The sequence below is a fragment of the Camelus ferus genome, chromosome 4 (genome assembly GCF_009834535.1).
Source record: "Camelus ferus isolate YT-003-E chromosome 4, BCGSAC_Cfer_1.0, whole genome shotgun sequence".
Classification (NCBI taxonomy): Eukaryota; Metazoa; Chordata; class Mammalia; order Artiodactyla; family Camelidae; genus Camelus; species Camelus ferus.
In genome coordinates this window covers 20,553,978-20,568,211 of record NC_045699.1, presented here as the reverse complement: position 1 = coordinate 20,568,211, position 14,234 = coordinate 20,553,978, and positions in this window count along the sequence as shown.

The following is a 14,234-nucleotide window of genomic DNA, read 5'->3' as shown; positions in this document are numbered from 1 at the left end:
TGCTGAATATGTGATTTGCAAAAATTTTCTCCCAGTCTACAGCTTGTCTTTTTTATTATTATATTTCTCAGACTAAAAGTTTTAAATTTTGATTAAGTTTAATCTATCAAATATTTCTTAATTGATAGTGCTTCTTGTGTCATATCTGAAAACTATTTTCCTAACCCAAGGTCACAATTTTCTTCTGTTTTCTTCTAAAAGATACATGGTTTCTTTAACTTCACATTTAAGTCTATGATACTTTTTTTTTTTGATGCAGGGAGGTAATTAGGTTTATTTATTTATTTCTGGAGGAGGTGCTGGGGATTGAACCCAGGACCTTATGCGTGCTAAGCATGCACTCTATTGCTTGAGCTATACCTTCTCCCTAAACTTTGAGTTAACTTTTGTATAAGGTGTGAGGTATTGGTTGAGCTTTTTTTTTGACATATGTAAGCTCAGTTTTTCTAAAAAAGAGCAACATTTATTGAAAAGACTATTCTATTTTCATTGAGTTGACTTTTCACCTCTGTCAAAAACTGATTGATCATATTTATATGGATCTATTTCTGGATACCTTTTCTGTTCCTGTAATCAGTGGTCTATCCTTTCACTGTTATAGTATAATCTTAGTTACTATAGTTTCTTATGAAGGCTTAAAGTCAGGTCATGTAAGTCTTCTAACTTTGCTCTTATTTTTCAATATTGTTTTGATTACTCTTGTTTCTTTGACTTATTGTATAAATTTTAGATACCTACAAATTCTTGTCTATACCTACAAATTCTTGCTGGGATTTTGATTGAGATTGTGTTAAATATAGGTAAGTTTAGGGATTATTGTCAAACTATATTGAGCTTGTCAAACTATATTGATTATTGTCAAACTAGCTATATTGAGTCTTTAAATCATGAGCGTGCTATTTTTATCAGTTCATTCAGGTCTTTGATTTCTTTAATTTTATAGTTCTTAACATACAGATCCTTCACATCTTCCTTAATTCTTACTAAAGTATTTAATTTTTGAGCTATTTTAAATGGTACTATTTTAAGATTTGGTTTCCAGTTATCTATTGCTACTATATAAACATATAACTACTTTTTGTAAGTTGACTTGTATATTTTTTGTATATCTGACCTTGTATACTGTGACCTTTCTAACTCACTTAGTTTTTTTTGTTTGTTTGTTTTTTGTTTTGTAGATTCTTTGAGATTTTCTGTGTAGACAAATACCTTATTGTATTTATCATTTCTTTCCTTCTGCTTGCTTAGGTTTTAATTTGCTCATCTGTACCTTGTTTCCTAAAATGGAAACCTAGATTATTTCTTTGATATCTTTATTCTTCCATAAAACATGCATATAATGGTATAAATTTCTTCTAAGTAATGCTTTGTTATGTCTCACAAATTTTGATATGTTGTATTTTTATTTTTTACTCAGTTTAATATATTTTCTAATATTCTTGATACTTCCTCTTTGATGAACTGTTTAGAAATTTGTTGTGTAATATCCAAATATTTGGAGGATTTCCTAAATATCTCTCTGTTATTGGTCTGTAGTTCTTTTCCACTATAGTTGGAGAACATACTTCCTATGTTTTTAATTTCTTTAAATTTGTCAAGGTTTATTTAATGACATAAGATATGGTCTACTTTTATAATGCTTCATGTACAGTTGAAAAGAATGTTTGTTTGGCTGTTATTCAGTGAAGTGGTCTAAAAATTCCAATTAAGTCAATTTGGTTGATGGTGGTTTTGAGATATTCTATGTTCTTATTGAATTCTGTCTTAATTATTCCATAGATGACTAAAAGAAGAGTGTTGAAATCTCTAATTTTAATAGTGGACTTTTCTATTTCTACTTTCAGTTCTATCATTTTTTGCTTTATGTATTTTGAAAATCTTTTGTTAAGTACATACATCTATTTAGGATATGTTTTTGGATTTTTATCATTATATAATGTCCATTTTTATCCCTGATAATTTTTCTTCTTCAGAATTATATTTTTTTTTTCTGGAGTGACATCAGTAAGATGGTAGAATAGGAATTCTCTATTATCACCACAGAACACCAATTTTGACAGTTACCCAGGAACAAGAGTACCTTTGTGAGAGTCTCAAAGTCCAGTGGAGAAATTCCAGCATGCTCTGGGGGCAAAAGAAAAAAAGAAATCTAACAGTAGACACATTACAGGTAAGAGAAACAATTTCATTTTGCCCACATGACTCCTCCCTCAAAGCAGCATGGCTCAGTGCCAGGAGAGACCCCACAGCCCATGAGTTCTCCCACAGGGAAAAGTAAAAACACATGTAAGGGTCATATTAATATTAGAAAGGGTCAAATTCTTTTTTCCACCCAGTTTTATTGATTTATGATAGAAGGGTTTGACATCCATCTACATTGTGAATTATTTACCACAATGAAGCTAATTAATGTATCCATCACCTCACATAGTTACTTTTTGAGTGTGTGTGGTAAGGATACTTAATATCTTTTGGGGAAAGGATGACCACTCTTTTTTTTTTTTAACATTTTTTATTGATTTATAATCATTTTACAATGTTGTGTCAAATTCCAATGTTCAGCACAATTTTTCAGTCATACATGGACATATACACACTCATTGTCACATTTTTTTCTCTGTTAGTTACCATAACGTTTTGTGTAAATTTCCATGCTATACAGTATAATCTTGTTTATCTATTCTACAATTTTGAAATCCCAGTCTATCCCTTCCCACCCTCCGCCCCCCTGGCAACCACAAGTCTGTATTCTCTATGAGCCTATTTCTGTCCTGTATTTATGCTTTGTTTTTGTTTGTTTGTTTGTTTGTTTTTTAGATTCCACATATGAGCGATCTCATCTGGTATTTTTCTTTCTCTTTCTAGCTTACTTCGCTTAGAATGACATTCTCCAGGAGCATCCATGTTGCTGCAAATGACGCTATGTTGTCAGTTTTTATGGCTGAGTAGTATTCCATTGTATAAATATACCACATCTTCTTTATCCAGTCACCTGTTGATGGACATTTAGGCTGTTTCCATGTTTTGGCTATTGTAAATAGTGCTGCTATGAACATTGGGGTGCAGGTAAGGATGACCACTCTTGCCACTTACATTCAACACAATATTAGAAGTTCTAGCCAGAGCAATTAGGCAAGAGAAAGAAAGAAAAGGCATCCAAATAGGAAGTGAAGAAGTAAAAATTTCTCTGTTTGCAGATGACATTATCTTCTACATAGAAAATTGTGAAGACTCCACCCAAAAAACTGTCAAAACTTTTAAATTAGTTCAGTAAAGTTTCAGGAAACAAAATTAACACAAAATTCAGTTGTGCTTCTATACACTAACAATGAACTATTTGAAAGAGAAAATAAGAAAACAGTCCCATTCACAATAGTTTCCAAAACAATAAAATGGCTAGAAATAAATTTAACCATGGAGATGAAAAAGACCTATACACTGAAAAAGTAAGACATTAATAATAGAAATTGAAATAGACAAAATTAAAAGGAAAGATATTACATGTTTTTAGATTGAGAGAATTATATTGTTAAAATGTCTATATTACTCCAAGTAATCTAAAAGATTCAAAGCAATCGCTATCAAAATTCAATAATACTTTTCACAGAATTAGAAAAAGAATTATAAAATCTGTATGCAACCACAAAAGATTCTGAATAGCCAAACCAATCTTGAGCAAGAAAACAAAGCTGCAGGTGTCATACTTCCTGATCTCAAACTATATTACAAAGCTATAGAAATCAAAGTGGGGTGTACTGGCATAACAACAGACACATAGACCAATGGAATAGAACAGATATTCCAGAAATAAACCCACACACACTTGATCAACTGATCTTTAATAAGGGTTCCAAGAACACTCAGTGTCCTCTCATCAATAACTGGTGCTGGGAAAACTGTATATCTACATGGAAATGATGGAAACTGGACCCAATCTTATATCACTCATAAAAATGTGGTATAACATGGTATAACTCCACAAGGATCAAAGACTTAATTAAATGTAAGACTTGGGACTGTAAAACTACTAGAAGGAAAAATAGGGGAAAAGCTCCTTGACATTGGTCTTGGCAATAAGTTTTTAGATAAGAAATCAAAACATAGGCAACAAAAATGAAACAAATAAATGGGACTATATCAAACTGAAAAGCTTCTGCACAGCAAAGGAAACAACTAACAACATGAGACAGCCACCTACAGAATGGGAGAAGATATTTGCAAGCCATCTTTCTGATAAGGGGCTAATAACCAAAATATGTAAGAGCTCATATAACTCAACAGCAAAAAACCAAGTAATTCAATTAAAAAATGGCCAAAGACCTGAATAGACATTTTTCCCAAAGAAGATACACGGATAGCCAATAGGTAATTGAAAAGGTGCTCAACATCACTAATCATCAGGGATGTACAAAGTAAAACCACAATAAAATAACACCTTACACCTATTAGAATGGTTATTATCAGAAAGACAACAGAAATTACTGGAGACGGTCTGGAGAAAAGGGAACCCTTGTATACTGTTGGTAGAAGTGTAAATTGGTGCAGACACAATGGAAAACAGTATGGAGGGTCCTCAAAAAATTATAAGTAGAGCCAGCATATGATCCATCAATCACACTTCTGGGCATACATCCAAAGGAAACAAAATCATGATCTTGAAGAGATACTTATCCTCCTGTGTTCATTGCAACATTATTAATAATAGTCAACATATAGAAACAACCTAAGGGTCCATGGATGGATGAATGGATAAAGAAAATGCAAGATATATAGAATCTAAAAAAGATGAGTGGAAGTCTGAAACAGAGTAGCAAGTTGGTTGCCAGGGACTAGGGATGGGGGAAATGAGATGTTGGTCAAAGGGTACAAACTTTCAGTTAAAAGATGGATGAGTTCTGAGGCTCTAATGTACAGCTTGGTGTCTATAGTTAATAATACTGCATTGTATTACACTTGAAATTTCCTGTGAGTATAGATATTAAGCATCCTTACCACACACACACACACACACACACTCAAAAAATATGTGAGGTGATGGATATGTTAATTAGCTTGATTGTGGTAAATATTCACAATATAGAGATATGTCAAACTCTTCAATCGTATATCAATAAAGCTGGGTGGAAAAAAGAATTTGACTATTTCTAATATTAATATGAGTATTCCAGTTTTCCTATTTTTAGTTAATTACTACATGGTATATATTTTCCTTTATTTAAATTTTAGTTTATTTATGTGCTGTATAGAAAATTGCTTTCTTGTAGAATAAGAATCTACATAGTTTTATTAGATTATTTAATAACCTAATTATCTACCTATTGACTGAATTTAGTCATATTGACAATACTTGCTTTCAAGGAAGGCTGTGTGTTTTAGTCTTTTAGCTGGCTACATTGCCTGCACACACAAATACACACATACACACATACATTCGGGTACATCTGGATTTTGTTTCTAAAGAAAAGTGAGAATAGGTATTTTGGTAAACAACTAGCTACCTCTGCTTTAATGTACCTTTGGTATGTGAAGCTGTCTTACCTATACTATGGGGATATATATAACCATTCTTTCTCTTTTGGAAAAATTAAATAACCAATTTATTTGATCATTTTATGTAACATTTGAAGGATCTTGTTAACGTTATTCTTCTTATTCAAGTTATTCAACATACATTGAATATAAGAACACATCATTGTGAGGAAAGTGTAGAGGAACAAATTTGTCTTTGTTTAATAGCATAAGCTTATTTTGTCATGGAGGTTTTTGGTTTCAAATTTCTTAGCAATCATTTGTTTTCAACAACATATAGACTGTTTCTGTTTTAAGAATGCACTTTTCTTTGAAACAAAGTCAGGAATTGGAGCATTAGCCATCTCAAGTGCCTCCCTGTGAGCTTTATTTATTTTTTTGAAGTATTTATTTTTTTATTGAAGTATAGTCGATTTACAATGTTGTGTGAATTTCTGGTATACAGCATAGTGCTTCATTTGTGTATTCTTTTTCATTATAGGCCATTACAAGGTATTGAACATAGTTCCTGTACTTCTAGGGACAAACTTTCATTCCAGGTGAACACAGGCTGTGAGTACCTACAGGAAGAGCAGCCTGTCTGTTAATGTAACACCGCTGTTGGTAGCAATCAGGTCACATGTGGTACTTTATTAGTGATATTCCCCCTTTTCCAATGAAAACAAACTATTTTAATATGGTTTTTAAAAACCCAAAGAATATAAATACTCCTTTAATACAATATGCTGCTATCCAAATGTACCGTTTACTACATTTGAAGATAGAATCTATCTTACTGCCAAACCGAATTAAATGTGAAATAAAAAGCAGTAGATCTAGAAATTATGTATCAATTTTTATGGTGTTTATTTCTTTCACTTAGTTATATCCCTCTAGGTTTAAGTACCCAAAACAGAAAATTATATTCACAGGAAAAGCACTTAGCTGGATAATATAACGTCATTATAAAAGTTTTTCCAACACCATTCTCTTTATTTTCATCTTAGCTCCCTTGTCTGTTGTCATCGTGCATTGAGCTATACCTGAAATGGATTTAATTTCCCCCAAATCTGGAAATTAATCTAATTTAAAGCTCATTAATGTTTAAAACTATTTATCCATTGTCTTGTTGTTCTATTTGTAATTTTAATTTAATGTGATTTTAAAGTGTGTTTTCCTAGTTTTGAAAAATATATGGCCTACTTTTTCTCGGAAAATTAACACATATCAAAAAACTACTTCCATATCAAAAATTACTTCCATTCATATATCTTAAACATGAATATAGTTCTTAAAAGTAAAGTAAAATATTTGGCTAATAACACATGTTTATACATTATCTAAACCTGTTCCAAACAAAGTCATAAATATGAACTAAGTAATGGATTCAGAGGGAGGAAAATTCACTATAAGATGGCACAAAATAAATTCAAAACCCTCGTTTCCCAGATTCCCAGATTATTACCAAAATCAGCATATATAAACAAATCCTTGTTTCCACTTCAAACTACGCTATTTTAAATATTTCTTCATTTATAGAGAGAAAATTTGCAAAATTAAGATATAGCATGTAAATCTGAATGGAGTGTGCTGCTCTAAAGATGTAGAATGATTATTTAAAGGTGAGTATGATGCTTAAAATTTCATAACCTGGAACAAGAGATAAACAAAAAGATAAGTGGTTGACAGAGGACCACTTACTGCTATGGCCCCAGCCTACTAATATTATTTTCAGCTAATAAAACTCAGACAGAAGCAGAAATTTTTAATTTAGAGCATAGAAACAAATCAACTGGCACAAAACAAATGTCATATAAAACAATTATTGAATGCCATAAGCAAGCAAACAGATTTATGTGTCTCAGAACTGACTCTGACTTAATGTAAACACAGGAGGGTATACAAAAGGAAAGTCAGGGAGAAAATGATCAGTGCACATGATTATAAAAGAAACACCAGATTTTAAATAAGTGCCATATTGTGAAGTAATTTCAATCATATTACAAACATTTAATGAATACCTTCCCTAGCATAACAATAAGCCTATAATGATCACACTCTTACACACTATTTATTATTCTCTTCGGAGTAGCCAATAATTAGAGAAGGCAAAATTTCACCCCATGTATTAAAGTTGTCCAACTGAAATGAAGTAAAGATGCTATTAAAGTAAAGTAAAGATGCTGTTTCTGGAATGTGCCAAAGCCAAGAAAGTCTAGACAAAACTAGAAATATCACAGAGCTTTCTGTAATTTTGCACATGTACAGCAGAGGGCACTAATATAATTATAGTGGTTGGACCTGATGGGAGTAATTATCTGTGATTCTGGGATTCGCCGGAAGTAGTAAACTAGAAAGTCTTTCTCATCTTCATCAGTAAATAGTTTCCTCCTATCTAAATAGGGAAATTCTTTGCATGAAATTTACTTAATTTTTATAGCTAAAGGGCCATAATAATAGAAAGTTAATGTTGATTATTCCCTAAGAAATCAACAACACAACGAGTGATCTTTGAACATCATAAACCAGCTTCCTCAGAAGACTAATAACACTCTATCAACCTTTCCCCTCCTTCCTCTTGCTCTCACATAGCTACACTCACCTAAATACGTCTTCTCCCAAAACACCGTCCCAGAAATCTAAAAGTGGAAAAACTTTTGGCTATGTTAGCAGCTTTTTATGATACAATTGAAGCATTGTCTGATCGTAATGATCTCCACAAGGTGATGGAAACTTTGAGACAAGTGGAAAGACCAACAATTAGCTGTTGTGAAAGAATGGGAGAGTTAACAGAGAGCACACTCAAATATGTTGTTTCATCACAAAGAGGGAGAACAGATGGTCAAACAGTTCTGTCATCTTCATTTTCTAGGTAAAATTAATAGAAAATTGCTATCCCTAGCAAAGCAGGAAATATGAATCGCAGAGAAAAAAAAATCTTGCTTTTTGAAATCAACTGTGATAGATGTATGGGCTTTGCTTTCCAGAAGACCACCATATCCTTCTTTCCCCACTGCAAATACCCTGGTGCACCACCATCGTCTCTTGTTTGAATTGGTCTTCTGCTTCTATTCCCTTTTTCCTAATCCCATAATCCATTCTTCCCTTAACAGAGTGATCTTTTATTAATGTAGTGAAATCATCTCTAACCTTTGCTTAAAATCCTTTAATAGTTTCCTATTAGTCTTAGAACAAAATCCAAACTCCTTCCTTCATTTTAAACCACAATTCCTTTCACTTTAACTCCAGTCCTAGTTGCTTCCTTTCTGTTTTTAGAACATACCAAGCACTTTTGATCCTCAGGCCTTTTGCAATTGCCATTCACACTTCAAACTCTCTAAATGATTGTTTTTTTCCCTCATTTTCCCAGTTTCGCTTAAATTCCATTTCTCCAGAGAGACATTTTCCTAATCAATCTAACAAAAGTAGTCCCTACCCAGATACTCTGTATCTCATCACACACACTTTACTTTCCTTTCTAGCAATTATCACGCTACCTTTTTTTTTTTAAGTTGTTTATCTTTCTGTCAATTGTCTTTCCCTATTTTGAGTTCCATGAAGGTAGGAACTGGTTGACCTTTTCCCTTCTGTATCTCCAGCACTAAGCTTCTAGCAGATAATAGGTACTCATAGATAATCTGACTCACTAATTAGATAATTGTGAGATATCTTTTGCATTCCGGAAGCAATGCCTAGGATGATTTTTTTTTTTTTTTTTAACAGGAATGATTCTTAATTCGGGCTGCATGTTATACTCACTTGGGGAATTTTTTTAAAATAACAACTTCTGGGACCCACATCACAGCCATTAAATCAGAATCTCTAGAGATAGGACCCAGGTATCATTTGAAAAGATCCTTTAGTTGATCTAATCTACAACCAACATGGGAAAAACACTGGGTAACTATTGCTCCCTTCTTTTTAAACTCCAGATCAGCTCCTTTGTTATTTCATTAACATCTTTTAGTATGATTCCTTTTCAAATGATTTCTTTAAGAAATGTTTCTGGGGAGACCATGGTCCTTTTGTGGTTTTTACCAAATGCTTTATAAAAACGACTTCAAATTTGGAATTTATTTATGGACCACAAAAATTGTTCCCTGGTCATGTGGATACTTCTATCCATTTGGGAATGGGCTTCTTTGGGGTTTCAGGATACAGACGTTTCCTGGGAAATTGTTATGTGGATGTGTCAGCCTATGAAGTGCTGCAATATTTGGATTTCACTCAAAAGCTTTTTCTTTTTACTCATACTTTCACATTCCCTGTTGTCTGATAGCTTCTCAGACATGTGCATGGTGTGCTTCCTACTTAATTGAAGTTACTATCATTTGCTTAAATGTTCCTTACTGGAAATGCTTCCCCTGAGCACTCTACGTAAAATGCTGGCTCAACCACTGCCTTCATTCACTCTTCCCTTACCTTGCTTTATTTCTGTTTACATAAGTTTTCACTAATTAACAAGTACATTTACTAGTTTATGACGTGTTTTCTCCTACTAGAATATACGGTCCCTAAAAGTTAGGATTGTGACTGTTCATTGCTGTATTCCTAGCAATGTTCAGTATGTATTTGCTGAAAAAATGAAGGAATGAATGAACAATGTTCTGGCAAGGACGTCCCAAAATTGATTTCATTTTCTCTCTTCCTTCCTTTTTTATCCCATGGAATTTTGGTATATCAGGAAGCATCATTTAGGAAAAAAAATATTGGCAGCACCAGGAACCATTTTATCCATGATTTAATCATTGTATTTTCCCCCAGTAGTAGTTAACATGCATGCAATCTATTTATCTCAGATACTGACTTTGATAAAAAAAATTACCCGTAAAAATGTTCCCTGTTCATAGCAAAGCAGTGTCCACTAATGTGAGACATAATTAACAACCATCAGGAATGCCTGGTAATTGCTGAAGGCAAGACTTTCTTTGGCTTATAGGGAGCTAGTTGAGAGACATTTCTCAAGTACTTCCTTTGTTAAGGTGTGTGATAGCTGTGAGGTATACAGAAAAAAGAAAGGCATTTTCTGCCTTCTAGGATCTTACAATTTATTTTGAGTTATAAACCATATGTGTATGAAATGTGAGAATAGTACAATTATGAGATATGCAAAATAAAAGATAGATGCAAAATGAAAATTGAATAATATTATCTTGGGAGATTGTATGTCTATTTATCCATATATATGCATATCTCAAATTAGATAAAGTGGCCTAGAATTTCTGGAAAGAGTTTTAATGCAGAATGTGAAAGCAATAAAGAAAGCAGATGAATTCCCTCTGGTGTTTTTCTGTTCACAAGGCCTGTACTCTTTTTTTTTTTTTAATTTTTTATTGATTGATAATCATTTTACAGTGTTGTGTCAAATTCCAGTGTAGAGCACAATTTTTCAGTCATACATGAACATATATATATTCATTGTCACATTTTTTTCTCTGTGACTACCATAAGATCTTGTGTATATTTCCCTGTGCTATACAGTATAATCTTGTTTATCTGTTCTACAATTTTGAAATCCCGTCTATCCCTTCCCATCCTCCGCCCCCTTGGCAGCCACAAGTTTGTATTCTATGTCTATGAGTCTGTTTCTATTTTGTATTTATGCTTTGTTTTTGTTTTTGTTTTCTTTTAGATTCCACATATGAGCGATCTCATATGGTATTTTTCTTTCTTTCTGGCTTACTTCACTTAGAATGACATTCTCCAGGTGCATCCGTGTTGCTGCAAATGGCGTTATGTTGTCGGTTTTTATGGCTGAATAGTATTCCATTGTATAAATATACCACCTCTTCTTTATCCAGTCATCCGCTGATGGACATTTAGGCTGTTTCCATGTCTTGGCTATTGTAAGTAGTGCTGCTATGAACATTGGGGTGCAGGTGTCATCCTGAAGTAGGGTTCCTTCTGGATGTGTGCCCAGGAGTGGGATTTCTGGGTCATATGGTAAGTCTATTCCTAGTCTTTTGAGAAATCTCCATACTGTTTTCCACAGTAAGCCCTGTACTCTTTATGTGACTCTTGCCGTGATTGTTCCCTCTTCTTTATAACATGTGATTTCCCTTTTTCTCCTTTATGGACTTGTAAGTTAGAGTAATGTCCAACTAGGTGTCTTGTGAACAAGCTAAGAGGTGTTACTTTAAATCATTTATTGGCTGTTTACACTGTGTCCCAGTTGTAGCTTATTAGACTATGTTGGCTTCTTGAGCTAGATACCTTCTGTTTACCCCTCTAGACTGTCTCTTGATGGTTTTTTTTTTTTTTTTTTTTTTTTTTACCCTGCTCTGGGTCCTGGTGGCTGCCGTTTAAGAACTGGTTGGGTTCTGCCAGTGAGGACCATGGGAGGATATGGGCATGAGGGAAGAGAGTGAGGTTTGATTATTTGTTCCTCTGATTTCCTTTCTCTTAGGTCTGTGCCTCTTACCAGGCAGCTGTCTGTACACAGCCCTTTCTGTCTCCTGGTACCACCCTTACCCTTTCAAGTTTAGGCTGGTAACATCTCCCACCCTTTGATTAACCTTGAGGTACTAAACTATTCCTTGTGCTTTCTCTGGATCCTACCCTTACCTTTGTAATTAGTTTCTGTTTTAACTGCTTCTCCAAGTACTCTGTATGAGTTATCATCAACTTCCTACTGGGACCCTGATCACCTTGCCAAGCAGAAAGGGAATCAGAATCTGGAAGTTCCAACTCTCTAATCACATGTTGGCTCCATTGGCAACTAGCCTCCATCCTTAGGTGCTTTCCAAAAGTAAACTCATTAACATAAAAAGACACCTATAAGCTCTCATCATTTAGAAAATTACAAGTTTTAGGAGCTCTGTGCTGGAAATGGTAGTGGGGACAAGGACCAAATATTTGGTGTTTCTTATTATAAATTACATATCACAAGGGCAAAATACCAGTGTGTGTGTGAATGTATGTATGTGTGTCTATATGCTATAATAGTGTATAAGCACTGTTATAGGGAATAAGTAAGCATCATCAAGACAGAGACGTTAAACCAGGTCACTGGCAATGGAAGAAAAAGGTCTTCATGTTCAGGGTGAAGCCGGAGAAGCAAAATCAATGGAATTGTTGGAGTACTTTTGCAATAATGCCTTGAGAGTAAAGAGTATTCAGGTAAAATACCCAGGGCTAAGTAAGTATCTATTATCCCATCTGTTAGGGAGGAAGAAACTAAATTACAATGAGAAAGCTAAAAACAAGTAGAGTGTTGTCTCACTCTGGTCATGTGTTAAAACAGAGAGCCTAAACTATGCAACCCTGTGTATCGAATCAGCTGAACTCCTTAGGGAATTTGGGTTAAGTAAGCTCATAAAAGTTACTAAAACCTAAATCACATAGCTAATTTTTTTCTCTAGAACAACACCTACACTGTGAGTTAGGACTTAACGGAGATAATTTTAGAAAAGTCTATTATTAGGGGAAAAAAGGACAGTTACTTAAACAGTTTGGGGCTGTTATGTAGTCACTGAAGATGAAAATGGAAAATGAAATTCTGTTCCTGTAGCTCTATAAGGTCATCATTGTTGAAGTGTGTGAAAATCTCACGGGACAACTAGAATTGTCATCAGTCACACTTGAATAATTATGATCTTGACCGAGAACACTCTCAGGACTGATCAATAGTCACCAGGAATTACTCAAACAAAATTGTATTGCAGTCATCCCTCAGTATCCTCAGGGAACTGGTTCCAGCACCAACCCTCCCTCCCCCACCCCCATGGATGCCAAAATCTGCTGATGCTTAAGTCCCTTTTATAAAATGAAGGTGTATTTACATATAACTTGTGCACATCCTCCCATATGCTTGCTTGCTTGCTTGCTTGCTTTATTTATTTATTTAACATTTTTTTATTGAGTTATAGTTTACAATGTTGTGTCAACTTCCCGTGTAAAGCACAATTTTTCAGTTATACATGAACCTACATACATTCATTGTCAGATTCTTTTTTGCTGTGAGCTACCACAAGATCTTGTATATATTTCCCTGTGCTATACAGTATAATCTTGTTTATCTATTCTACATATGCCTGTCTACAAATTTCAAACTCCCAGTCTGTCCCTTCCCACCCTACTCCCCACTGCAACCACAAGTTTGTATTCTATGTCTATGAGTCTGTTTCTGTTTTGTATTTATGCTTTGTTTTTTTTTAGATTCCACATATGAGCGATCTCATATGGTATTTTTCTTTCTCTTTCTGGCTTATTTCACTTAGAATGACATTCTCCAGGGACATCCATGTTGCTGCAAATGGTGATATGCTGTCATTTTTATGGCTGAATAGTATTCCATTGTATAAATATACCACCTCTTCTTTATCCAGTCATCTGTCCATCTGATGGACATTTAGGCTGTTTCCATGTCTTGGCTATTGTAAATAGTGCTGCTATGAACATTGGGGCACAGATGTCTTTTAGAAGTAGGGTTCCTTCTGGATATATGCCCAGAAGTGGGATTTCTGGGTCATATGGTAAGTCTATTCCTAGTCTTTTGAGGCATCTCCATACTGTTTTCTACAGTGGCTGCACCAAACTGTATTCCCACCAGCCATGTAGGAGGGTTCCCTTTTCTCCACAGCCTCTCCAGCATTTGTCATTTGTGGACTTTTGAATGATGGCCATTCTGGCTGGTGTGAGGTGATACCTCATCATAGTTTTGATTTGCATTTCTCTGATAATTAGTAATATTGAGCATTTTTTCATGTGCCTATTGATAATTTGTA